We start from the raw sequence: 11,249 nt of genomic DNA, 5'->3' as shown, positions 1-11,249 counted from the left end.
AAAAAAAAAAAAAAAAAATTAAATTAAAAAAAAGAAAGAAAAGATAATGATAGCTATGAGACCAGATTGAATTATTAAAATATGTTGTTTGGACAGCAGGACTGAAGTTTATTTACTGTTTTATTTCCTAAACATTTTTGAGTTCTTCTTTCAAGCCAGACTCTGTGTTATAGCCAATGAATTTGAAGTGAGTAAACAGTTTTTGTCCCCAGAGGCCCTGTGCTCTAACTGAGGAAACAGACTGTTGTTCTGTATATTCTTGTGTATTCTCCAACACTGGAAAAGGTGTAGGGGTTACTGTATAAAATGTTGAAAAGATTACCTGATGTAGGGCAGTCTTTCTCACCTTCTCAGTTTTGGATTAATCCAAACAGATCCAAATGAAACAGAAGTCGCTAGTTTCTTACCAAACTCAAGCATCTTGTTTGACTTCGTCTTACATGACTACTCACAAAGGGAATTCTAATGACCTTAATTCATTTTAATTTATGTGGAAGAAATGATGGCCAGTACATCCAGTGTCCATCAGGAGAAGAAGAGGTGGGTGGGTTTCTTCCTCCTTGACACATTTTCACAACTATTTTCTTGGTATTGATCATGTACACTAGGCTAGAGATACAAAAACAAGACAAGATCTTTGCTCAGAATCTAGTGGAGAGGGAGATGTGAAAATTGTTACACAACAGCAAGAATGGCCACTCTAGGGAAGGGAAGGAGAAGGTGCTCGGAGGTGGTGGAGAAGAAATTCCTTCAATCTGCAGTGGAGTCAGGGAAGGCTTTCCAGAGAACCTGGGCTTCAAGCTGAACTCTGAAGAATGACAACTTTTCAGATAGCCAACCAGGAGAAGGACAGCCCTGCTGAAAGGATGTGCCACTGTAAATGAACAAGGGTATGTGGCATGTCTGAGGATCTATAAGAAGTTTAGTGTTGTTGGCACAAAAAAGTAAAAGAGACAAGAGATGGAAATAGAAGTGGAAAGTGAAGTGTAGGAGATACCACGAAGGATCTTCTGTGCAAGCAAAGGCATTTGCCTTTTATTGCTTGGAGTGCTGGTTTTTAGCTGCAATTAGAATTACCTGGGAAACTTTTATAGAGCCAGAGATTCTGACTCAATAGATATGGGGTGAGGCTTGAGCATCAGAGCTGTTTTTAAACTTTTTGTTGGAATATAATATACATTCATGTTCAACCTCTACTCCAGTCATTCCTGCCACTGTCTTGTTTCCAAATATGCTGTTTAAAATTTTTGCTATGTCTCTTTTATTTTATGCATGCTTTTCCTAGAATGTCCTTAAGTCTTTTTTAAAATTGGATATCATGAGTCCATTCTGGCATCTCTTTTGCCAGGAAGCCCTTCTTGACCTTTTCTGGCAGAGTTATGAATCCCTCCTATGTATTTCCATAGCACTTTGTAGGTGATTCTCAGTGATTGGTGTCTAGTTGACTTAGTTGGAGTCTTGGGAGAGTATGTGAGTTACTCATTCTACCAGACTGAATTCATGGGGGAGTCAAATTTTGGATTGAACTGAGCATCAAAATAGCAAGTGTACTTTTAAAATTTGTATAGACTTGTATTTTTGCTAAAGATATTTAAGGTGGCTGTCTTTCTACCATACTATGAGTTCTCTAAGAGCAAATATTGTGTGGTATTTATCTTAGAGTTCTTAGTTCCGAGTCAAGCTCCTGGCTCAATAAATGTTTGTTGAGCGAAGGGTTCTTGCCCTCAGTCTTAAAGATCTGGGTTTATTCTGAGGTCTATCTTGAGTGGTGTCCATTTTATTTTTATTTATTTATTTTTTTAGGATTAAGTAGATAAGTGGTCATCATACAGGTAAAATTTGGGTCTCTCTTTGGTCCCCACTTTGCCAGGTTTGAGATTAGGTACACTAATTGATATTATGTGCTCCCCCTCGCTTCCCTGGCAGTGTCCCACTACTGCCAATCCCTTTGTTATAGTATGATGACAAATGTTCAGGGTTCACTTATGAGTGAGAACATGTGGTACTCAGTTCTTTGTTTCTGTGCTAGATCACTGAATATTATAGACTCTAAATCCACCCAAGTTGCTGCAAAGTCTGTAATTTTGTCCTTCTTTATGACTGCATAATACTCCAATGCGTATATTTACCACATTTTAAATTTTTTCACCCAGTCTACCTTCGATGGGCAGCATGGCTGGTTCCATGTTTTTGTTATTGTGAATAATGCTGCAATAAACATGCATTTACAGGTATGTTTTTTATAGAATGATTAATTTCTCCAGGTATATTCCCAGAAGGAGAATTGCTGGGTCATATGAAAGGTTGATTTTTAGATCTTTTAGGAATTGCCACACTGTTTTCCACAGAGTTTGTATTAGTTTATACTCTCATCAACAGCATAGTTCTTTTTGTTATTGTTGATGGCCATCCTGACTCGAGTTAGGTGGTATCTCAGTATGATTTTAATTTGCATATCTCTGATAATTAGTGAGGCTGAGCATTTTTTCATGTATCTGTTGGCTGCTTGTTTGTCTTCTTTTGAGAAGTATCTATTCATATCTTTTGTCCACTTTTAAATGGGGGCTCTTCGTTTCTTTTCTTTCGGCACATTTGAGTTCCTGGTAGATCATGGATGTTAGACTTTGTCAGATATATAGTTGGCAAATATTTTTTCCCATTCTGTGACCTGACTCCCCATTCTCTTGATGGTTTCTTTTGCTTTGCAGAAGTTTTTCAGGTTGATGAAGTTCCACTTATCTATCTTATCTCTTGGGGTTTTGATCAGGAATTAGTTGCCTATTCCAGTTCTGTAAGGGTATCTCCTGAGTTTTCTAATATTCTTGCAGTTTGAGGTTTTAGGTGTAGGTCTTTGATCCATTTAGAGTTGATGCTTGTATATGGTGACAGGTAGGTGTTCTGTTGCATTCTTCTGTACGTGGTCAGCAAGTTTTCTCAGCACCATTTACTGAATAGGTTCTCCACTCCCCAGTGGTTGTTGGAGGCTTTGTCAAAGATGAGTTGGTTGAGAAATTGAAGTTTTTGCTTCTGGAATCTTTATCCTGTTTCATTGGTCTATATGCCTGTTCTAGTTTACATGCCAGGCTGCTATGATTATTGTAGCCTTGTAACAAAGTTTAAAGTCTGGAAGTGTGATACCTCCCACTTTCTTTTGCTAATGAATGTTGACTATTCACAGGTTTTTATGTTTCCATATGAATTTCTCTATTGTCATTTCCAGGTCTGAGAAGAATGATGTTGGTAATTTAATGGGTATTGCATTGAATCTGTAGATTGCCTCTGGTAGGATGGACATCTGAACAATGTTGATTATTCCAGTTCATGAGCATGGAATACTTTTTCATTTGGTTGTGTTGTCTTCGATTTTTTCGAGTGGTTTTTGTAATGTTTGTTGTAAAATTCTTTCACTTCTTTGGTTAGGAAGATGCTGAAGTCTTCCTTCCTTCCTTCCTTCCTTCCTTCCTTCCTTCCTTCCTTCCTTCCTTCCTTCCTTCCTTCCTGTTGTGACTGTTGTGAATGGAACTGTGTTTTTTATTTTGCACATTCATTTTGTACCCTGAGACTTTGCCAAAGTCCTTTATCAGTGCAAGGAGGTTTTTTGACAGATTCTCTTGGGTTTTCAAGGTATAGGATCTTATTGTCAGCAAAGAGGGAAAACTTAATTTCCTCTTTTCCTGTTTGGATACCCCTGATTTCCTTCTCCTGATTGCTCTTAGCTAGAGCTTCCAACACTATGTTGAATAAGAGGGGTGAGAGTAGACTGCCTTGTCTTGTTCTGGTTTTCAGGGAGAAATGCCTCCAATTTCTGTCTGTTTAGCAGTATGTTGGCTGTGGGTTTTTTTGTTTTTGTTTTTGTTTTTTTTTTTTGAGTTGGAGTCTCACTCTGTCGCCCAGACTGGAGTGCAGTGGCATGATGCTGGCCACCACAGCCTCCCCTGCTGGGCTCAGCCTTCCAAGTAGCTGGAACTACAGGCGTGTGCTACTACACCTGTCTAATTTTTGGTTTATTGTAGAGACGAGGTCTCGCCAAGTTGTCCGGGTGAATCTCGAACCTGCGGGCTCAGACAATCTACTCACCTCGGCCTCCCAAAGTGCTGGGATTACAGGCTGAGCCACCGAGCCTGGCCTTGGCTGTGGGTTTATTGTAGATGTCTCTTACTATTTTAAGGTATGTTCTCTATATACCTAGGTGTTCAAGGACTTTTGTCAAGAAGAGATGCTGGATTTTATCGAAGACTTTTTTCTGTGTCTAATGATATAATTACCTAGTTCTTGCTTTTACATCTGTTGGTGTATTTAATTACATTTGTGGCCTTTTGGATATTGAACTAGCCCTGCATCTTGGAGATGAAGCCTACTTGGTCATGGTGGATGATTATTGAGATCTGTTGTTGGCTCCAATTTGCTAGATTCTTGTTGAGAATTTTTGCATCTATGTTCATCAGCGATATTGTTCCCTTTCTTTGTTGGCTCTCTACCCAGTTTGGGTATCAATGTGATGTTAGCTTCATAAAATGATTTGGGGAGAGTTCCATCTTTCTCCATTGCCTGGAATACTTTCAGTAGGATTGGTATCAACTCTTCCTTGTTTGTGCTGTAAAATTCTACTAGAAAGCCATCTGGTCCAGGGCTTTTTTTTAGTAGATAGTTTTCTTTTGGTGGAGTCAATTTTCTGGACTGTTATTCGTCTATTTAGGGTCTCAATTTCTTCTCGTTTCAGCCAGGGGAGGTTGTGTGATGTCAGAAAACCCTCCATTTCATTTAGGTGTTCTAGTTTGTTTCCATACAGATGCATAGTAATTTCTGATAAACTTTTGTATTTCTTTGGGGCCAGTTGTGACTTGATCTTTTGCGTTTCTGATTACATTTATTTGGGGTTTTTCTCTCTTTTTCTTGGTCAATCTGGCTAGGGGGTCCATCAATCTTGTTTCTCTTTTCAAAGAACCAGCTTTTTGTTTTGTTGATTTTTTTCTATGATATTTTTGTCTTCTATGTCCCATATTTGGGCTTTTACTTTGGTGATCTGGATTCTTCTGCTGAAGTTAGGGTTTCGGTGGTCTTGTCTTTCTGGCTCCCCTAAGTGATTTGTTGGGCTGTTAACTTGTGAGCTTTCTCTTTTCTTGATGTGTGTTTGTAGAGATATCAATTCCTGTCTCAATACTGCATTCATGGCATCCAAGAGGTTTTGGTAAGGTGTGTATTTATTTTCATTTGTTTCTAGGAATCTTTTTATTTCTGCAAGGCCGGCAGACCCTGCTCCAGACTGGGGGGAGTATATATTTTTCATAAAGTGTTTCCACTTCATCCTCTCAGGCTCTCAGTACTTCATGGTAAAAAAAAAAAATTATTTGAGAGCTTTTGAAATTGTCATCAACCAGAAAAAGTCTTTGAGGACCTCTAAATGAGCTCCTTTCCATTTGGCCTTCTGAAGAAGGGATATTAGAATGTAAGGATGACGGGAGGGCTGTGGATTTTGCAGTTGGAATCTAAAAACACTGAGCCCCATTGACAAGCATTCTCTCTGCCTGCCAGAATTTATGTTGGTGATAAGGAGGAAAATAGAGGTTCTTGGACTCAGGTGAGAGGTGCCCAATACATAGTGAAAGAACTGGGTGGACAGGCCACTATGGAGGCAGGGAAAGTTGCTTTAGTTTTGCCACATCAGCTGAACTTTCTTTAAATAGCACTTTGAACTTTTATTTAAAAATTAGAGGAAAAAAAAAAGCTGATAGTCAAGGAAGTTTACATTTAAGTGCTAGTTTATAAACAATTCTTCTAAGTCCTGGCATATTTCACAGCATTTTCCTAGAGAGAGGAATGTTTTTCATCAAGCTTACTATTTGAATCTTCAGGACTGGGATTTGGGTTTATGAACAGTAATGATTTTTTGGAAGGTGTGCTTTACTTTCACCCAGGATGATATGACTCATAAAGTAAAACTCTTATGCCTTAATTATCCTTTCCAGGAATAAACCCTATTTCCTGCAGCTGTCATTCCTATTATAAATCAGCTAGGTCCTTGTGTAATTGATTGTTGTCTTGTCTAGCCACATTAAGTGTCACAATATGCTTTAGAGTGGGTGATTAAAGACAAGAAGAAGAAACGGGAGAAGGGAATAGATGGCAGAGTGACACTTGGTGGGGCCCCACAGAGAATGTCTCCAACACCCACATATCCATTGGAGCTCTGGAGAGGAAAATGGAGGAGATGGCTGACATTTTTCATGGAACTGATCATCTCTGTAGAAGTTTTCTCTGAGTGATCAAAGCACTCTTTTCAGTGCTGAAAACAAATGGGCTTACCCTGGTTCTCTCTCCTTCCCCCGTCACTTCCCCATTCACCAAAACTCATTGGGACAGCTTGGACTACTGAATTCTTTAATTAATTCCATGGAAGAAATGAGTACTGTAGTGATCCGACTGACATCCATTCCCCTGTGTCGCCTCCGTGGTACAGCACCTTTATTGCCTTTGCAGAAGGGGAGCAGGTGACCAACCATCTTGCTTGTCTACATCTTTCCCGTCTGAGACCCGAGGCTGGCTTACAGGAAAGCGTCCAAATTCTTTGGCGTGGGATACAAATAGGCAGCATAATGAAAGGGATATTTTGGGAATAACATGGCAGTAGAAACTAAAGGCAGGGAGTAAATTAGCAGCCAATTAGAGTAGTTTGGTATGATATTGGCCTCAACCAAGAAAGCATTGTGCCAGGACTATTATTTAGAAAGAATCAGAACAAAGAATATACACAGAGAGCCTATTGGGAGCCAAGTCCTGTGCTAAGTCCTCTATATACATGATCTCACTTATGACAAAAGTAATTTCCCTTTTAGGAACCTTTCACAGCACCTATACTTTTCTGTTATAGCACTTTTCACAGCTGGTATTTATATATTTATTTGTGTGGTTGCTAGTTTTAATGTCTGCCTCTACTCACTATGTTTTCAAGTAAGTGCCTGGCACATAGAATATGCTTAAACAGCTTGTTGAATGAATAAACAACTATTTCCTAGTCAGTATTCTTGAACTCAGGTTAATGAGAAGAAAGCCTATGGAATTCAAGGAAACCTAAATAACCAGGATATAGGAAGGGGCTAAGCACAGCAGCTCTGGAAAACTCAGCACTTCGATTGTCACTCCCAAGGTTTTTATTTCTTTACTTTTTTGAGTTGGAGTCTCACTCTGTCACCCAGACTGGAGTGCAGGGGCACGCTCCCGGCCACTGCAGCCTCAACCTGCTGGGCTCCAGCGATCCTTCTGCCTCAGCCTTCCAAGTAGCTGGAACTGTAGGCACGCGCTACCACGCCCGGCTAAATTTTTGATTTATTGTAGAGATGAAGTCTCATCAAGTTGCCCTGGTGGGTCTCAAACCCGCGGGTTCAGGCAATCCACTCACTTCAGCCTCCCAAAGCGCTGGGATTACAGGCTGAGCCACCGAGCCCGGCCAAGGTTGTCCTTTAATGTAACTCAGTTCTCAATGCTTCGGCACTATGGCTAGCCTGTTAAATTGTTGAGAGATGTTCTGATTGGCCCAGCTTCGTCAAGTTCCCACTCATGATCCAATTAACTGTGACTAGAAGGGTGGAGTCACATGGTGCGTGCTTGTCTGCAGGGATAGGTGTGTGCGGTAAGAAGGCAGTTTTCAGAGAAAAGGGGTTTCTGGAGACTAAGAAAGTAACCAACTTGTGTTTACCATATAATATTAATTACAATACTGAATGGAAGATTGTAATATTATGTGTAGAGATGTTTTGAAAAGATATGCTGAGTGGCATGGTCTCTGGATGCCAAGATTCAAGTTCCAGATTCAACAGTTAACACTTTCTTCCTTATGTGATCTTCCTATGTGGCAAGGTACTTAATTTCTTTGTGCTTCAGTGTTCTCATCTGCAAAGTGAAGATCATAATAGTATTAACCATTTAGATTTGTTATGAGTTTTTAAAAGAGAATGCATGTAAACACTTAACACAGTTCTGGCATTGTAAGCCCTGCGTAGCTATCATCAGAAGATGAGCAAGTACCATCTGGAATATCTTTTCTCCTTTTAGTAAAATTAAGAATTCCTGCAGGACTCTCTTAGGATAGTAAACTTCTGGGAGAGAGTAGGGCTTAGTGTGATGAAGAAGTTCAAATTTGGGGAGCTATGATTTCAACAAGTCCAAAGTGTTCATAAAATCATTTGATCCTCAATTTTACCAGTTTATTAAAACAACAAATTAGATTTGACATCAATTTCCATATAGATTCTTAAAAAAATCACTTCTATACTTGCCAGTTCCACTGGCTATGATAGGTCAGAGATTCCATTTCAAGGTCAATGTCTCCTCACCCAAACTCACTGGCCTGTGCTAATAGGGAAGTGACGAATTGAACCATGAACTGTTGGAGCCTTCTGACCTAATCACTCTACTAATGTGTTTGAAGGGATAAGATGAAACTTATAATTTCCAGCTGTTGTAACAAGCAGACCTGGCAATTGGATATGCTTATGGCTCTATTTAAATCAAAGGTCATTGATTTTATTTCTTCACATTTAGCAACATGTATTATAACCCGAAACACAGATGGCAAATGTCGACCTGTGCTTCTTAAAGCCAAATGAGTTCCTCTGCTAAGTGTCAAAAGGGGCATTGAGAAGCAGCTTGGAAAAAAGGCCCTTCAGAAACTGGATGAAGAGTACCTGAAATCTGTCTGTACTATTTCTTACAACTATGCATCTATAATTGTTCAAAAATAAAACTTTTTTTTAAAAAAAAGAAAACATACAGTATGAGTCCATTTGTATGATTCTTGAAAGGGCAAAACTAATCTATGGGGAAAAAACTGGAATAGTGGTTTTCTCTGAGGGAGTCACAGGAAATGACAGAGGAGGGTCAGGAAGGAAATTTCTAAGGTGATGGTAATGCCCTTAACTTGATACAGATAGGACTGTATGCATTAATTAAAAGTCATTAAATGTTACATTTAAAATTTGTGAATGTCACAGAATATAAAATTTACTTCAAGAAATAACTAAATAACTAATTAACTCTAATGATATGCATACTGAATGAAGTATTTAGGGGAGAAGTGCATTCATTTAGTTTGAAATGCACCAAAAATACGGTAATTAGAAAGAGATGGATAAATGAATAGCTAGGTGGTAGAGAAAATTTTAAAATATTAAATGTGGAATGTGGGGGATGGGTGTATTAGTTTCACTGTAAAATTCTTTTCATCTGTATGCATGTTCAAATTTTGTTATGATACAGTGATGGGGGAAGGTTAGCTGGTACTCAATAAATGTTAGTTGAATATGCCAATAAAAATGGCATGATATCATAGAAATCTAATCTCAACTTATCAAAGACCACAATAAGGTAAGTGGGGAAAAAAGTCACAAAGAGAAGGTATCTGAACACATGTAGTTGACAAAGGACTAGTATTTAGACTGTAATTTTTAAAAACTTCTGAAAATCAATAAAAAGGCAATCCATTGAAAATGTGCCAAAGACTTTGAGTGGGAAATTCAAAGGGAGAATATTCAAACAGCCAATAAACCTATGAAAATATACTAACATCGTTAGTAATGAGAAAAAAATGCAACTTGAAACAATAATGGAATATTGTTGCATATCTACCATTGTTCGTAGGGGAGATACAGGGTTAGGTTCCTAACATGCTCTGGTCACATATTCATCAATCGATTCATAAACTCTTTCATGTGTGTTCTGTTTAAAGACACCTTATTTAGTATATATTGCTGATTCATTAACTTTGAACTCATGGTCATCAGCACTAAAATTCATTCCTGAATGAAGCTTATCTAACACTTATTTTCTTCTAAGTCACCTCACAGTCTCTTGTGCTTAGGAGCACTGGATAGCACTTCAGCACTGCACTTGAGGGCCACTTAAAACAGCAAAATTATAACAATAGCACCAAAATGTAAAAAACATGGCACTAATAGACATGTAAAGGACATTTGCTTATGGTTAAAAAAAAAATTGAAATGAGAAAGCAAAGTATCGCCTTGTTCTAGCACTGCTGAAAATGAGCACATTGGGTAACTCAAGTTTTTTGTCACTCTGCATGTATAATCCCCAAGATGATCACAAAAGCATAGTGAATATTGATTTTGGGCTTACAAATAAATTCTGTCAAATGGGAGAATTTGCAAATGTAGAATTCACAAATAATGAGAATAGACTGTACTTTGGAAAATTGGCATTTATAGTAATTATTGTAGTAAATTTGGCAAAGAACATACTCTGTGACCCAGCAATTCTTTCTTGGGTGTAAACTTTATAGAAATTCTTGCATATGTCTAGCTGAAGGCACATATAAAATTATTTATTTATTAAATTTTACAATTCAATGGTTTTCAGTACATTCACAAATATGTGCAACCATCACCACAGTCAAATGTTGAACATTTTTATCAACTCAAAAAGAAACACAATTATCCTTTAGACTTTTGTGACTAGCTTCTTCCAGAATGTTAGTATAAATACTTTAGATAATTGATTTCTAAACGAGTAAGATCTGGAACATCTTGTGAAATAACACGTCTCTTATAATTGAAAAAATATTAGCTGGGTGCAGTGGGTCACACTTGTAATCCCAGAACTTTGGGAGGCTGAGTGGGAGGATTGCTTGAACCCAGGAGTTCAAGAGCAACCTAGGCAGCTAGCGAGACCTCATTTCTACAAAAAAATTTAGTTGGTTTTGTTGGTGTGTGTCTGTAGTTCCAGTTACTTGGGAGTCTGAGGCAGAAGGATAGTTCAGGAGTTCAAAGGTGTGATGAGCTGTGATCATGCCACTGCACTCCAGTCTGGGTGACAAAGTCAAAAAAATGTCTCAATCTTAACCTATAGTAGTAATAGAAAACGCAAGTAATATAATATATAACTAATAGAAAATGCATTGTAATATAATCTGGCTATTGCTATTTTAGTAACTTGCATTTCTGAATACCAATATGACTATGCAAAATTGAAAGTTTCTATAAAATACAATTTGCAATTATTCTAGAGAAAATGAAATACTTATATATAAATTTTTTTGAGTGGGAGTCTCACTTTTTCACCCAGACTGGAGTGCAGTGGCATGCTCCCGGCCACCGCAGTCTCAACCTGCTGGGCTCCAGCGATCCTCCTGCCTCAGCCTTCCAAGTAGCCAGAACTACAGGCACATGCTACCACGCCTGGCTAATTTTTGATTTATTGTAGAGACGAGGTCTCACCAAGTTGCCCGGGCTGGTCTCGAG

This window comes from Carlito syrichta, unplaced genomic scaffold (genome assembly GCF_000164805.1).
Source record: "Carlito syrichta isolate Samal-C Ts95f unplaced genomic scaffold, Tarsius_syrichta-2.0.1 Scaffold308969, whole genome shotgun sequence".
Classification (NCBI taxonomy): Eukaryota; Metazoa; Chordata; class Mammalia; order Primates; family Tarsiidae; genus Carlito; species Carlito syrichta.
This window is presented reverse-complemented; position numbering follows the sequence as displayed.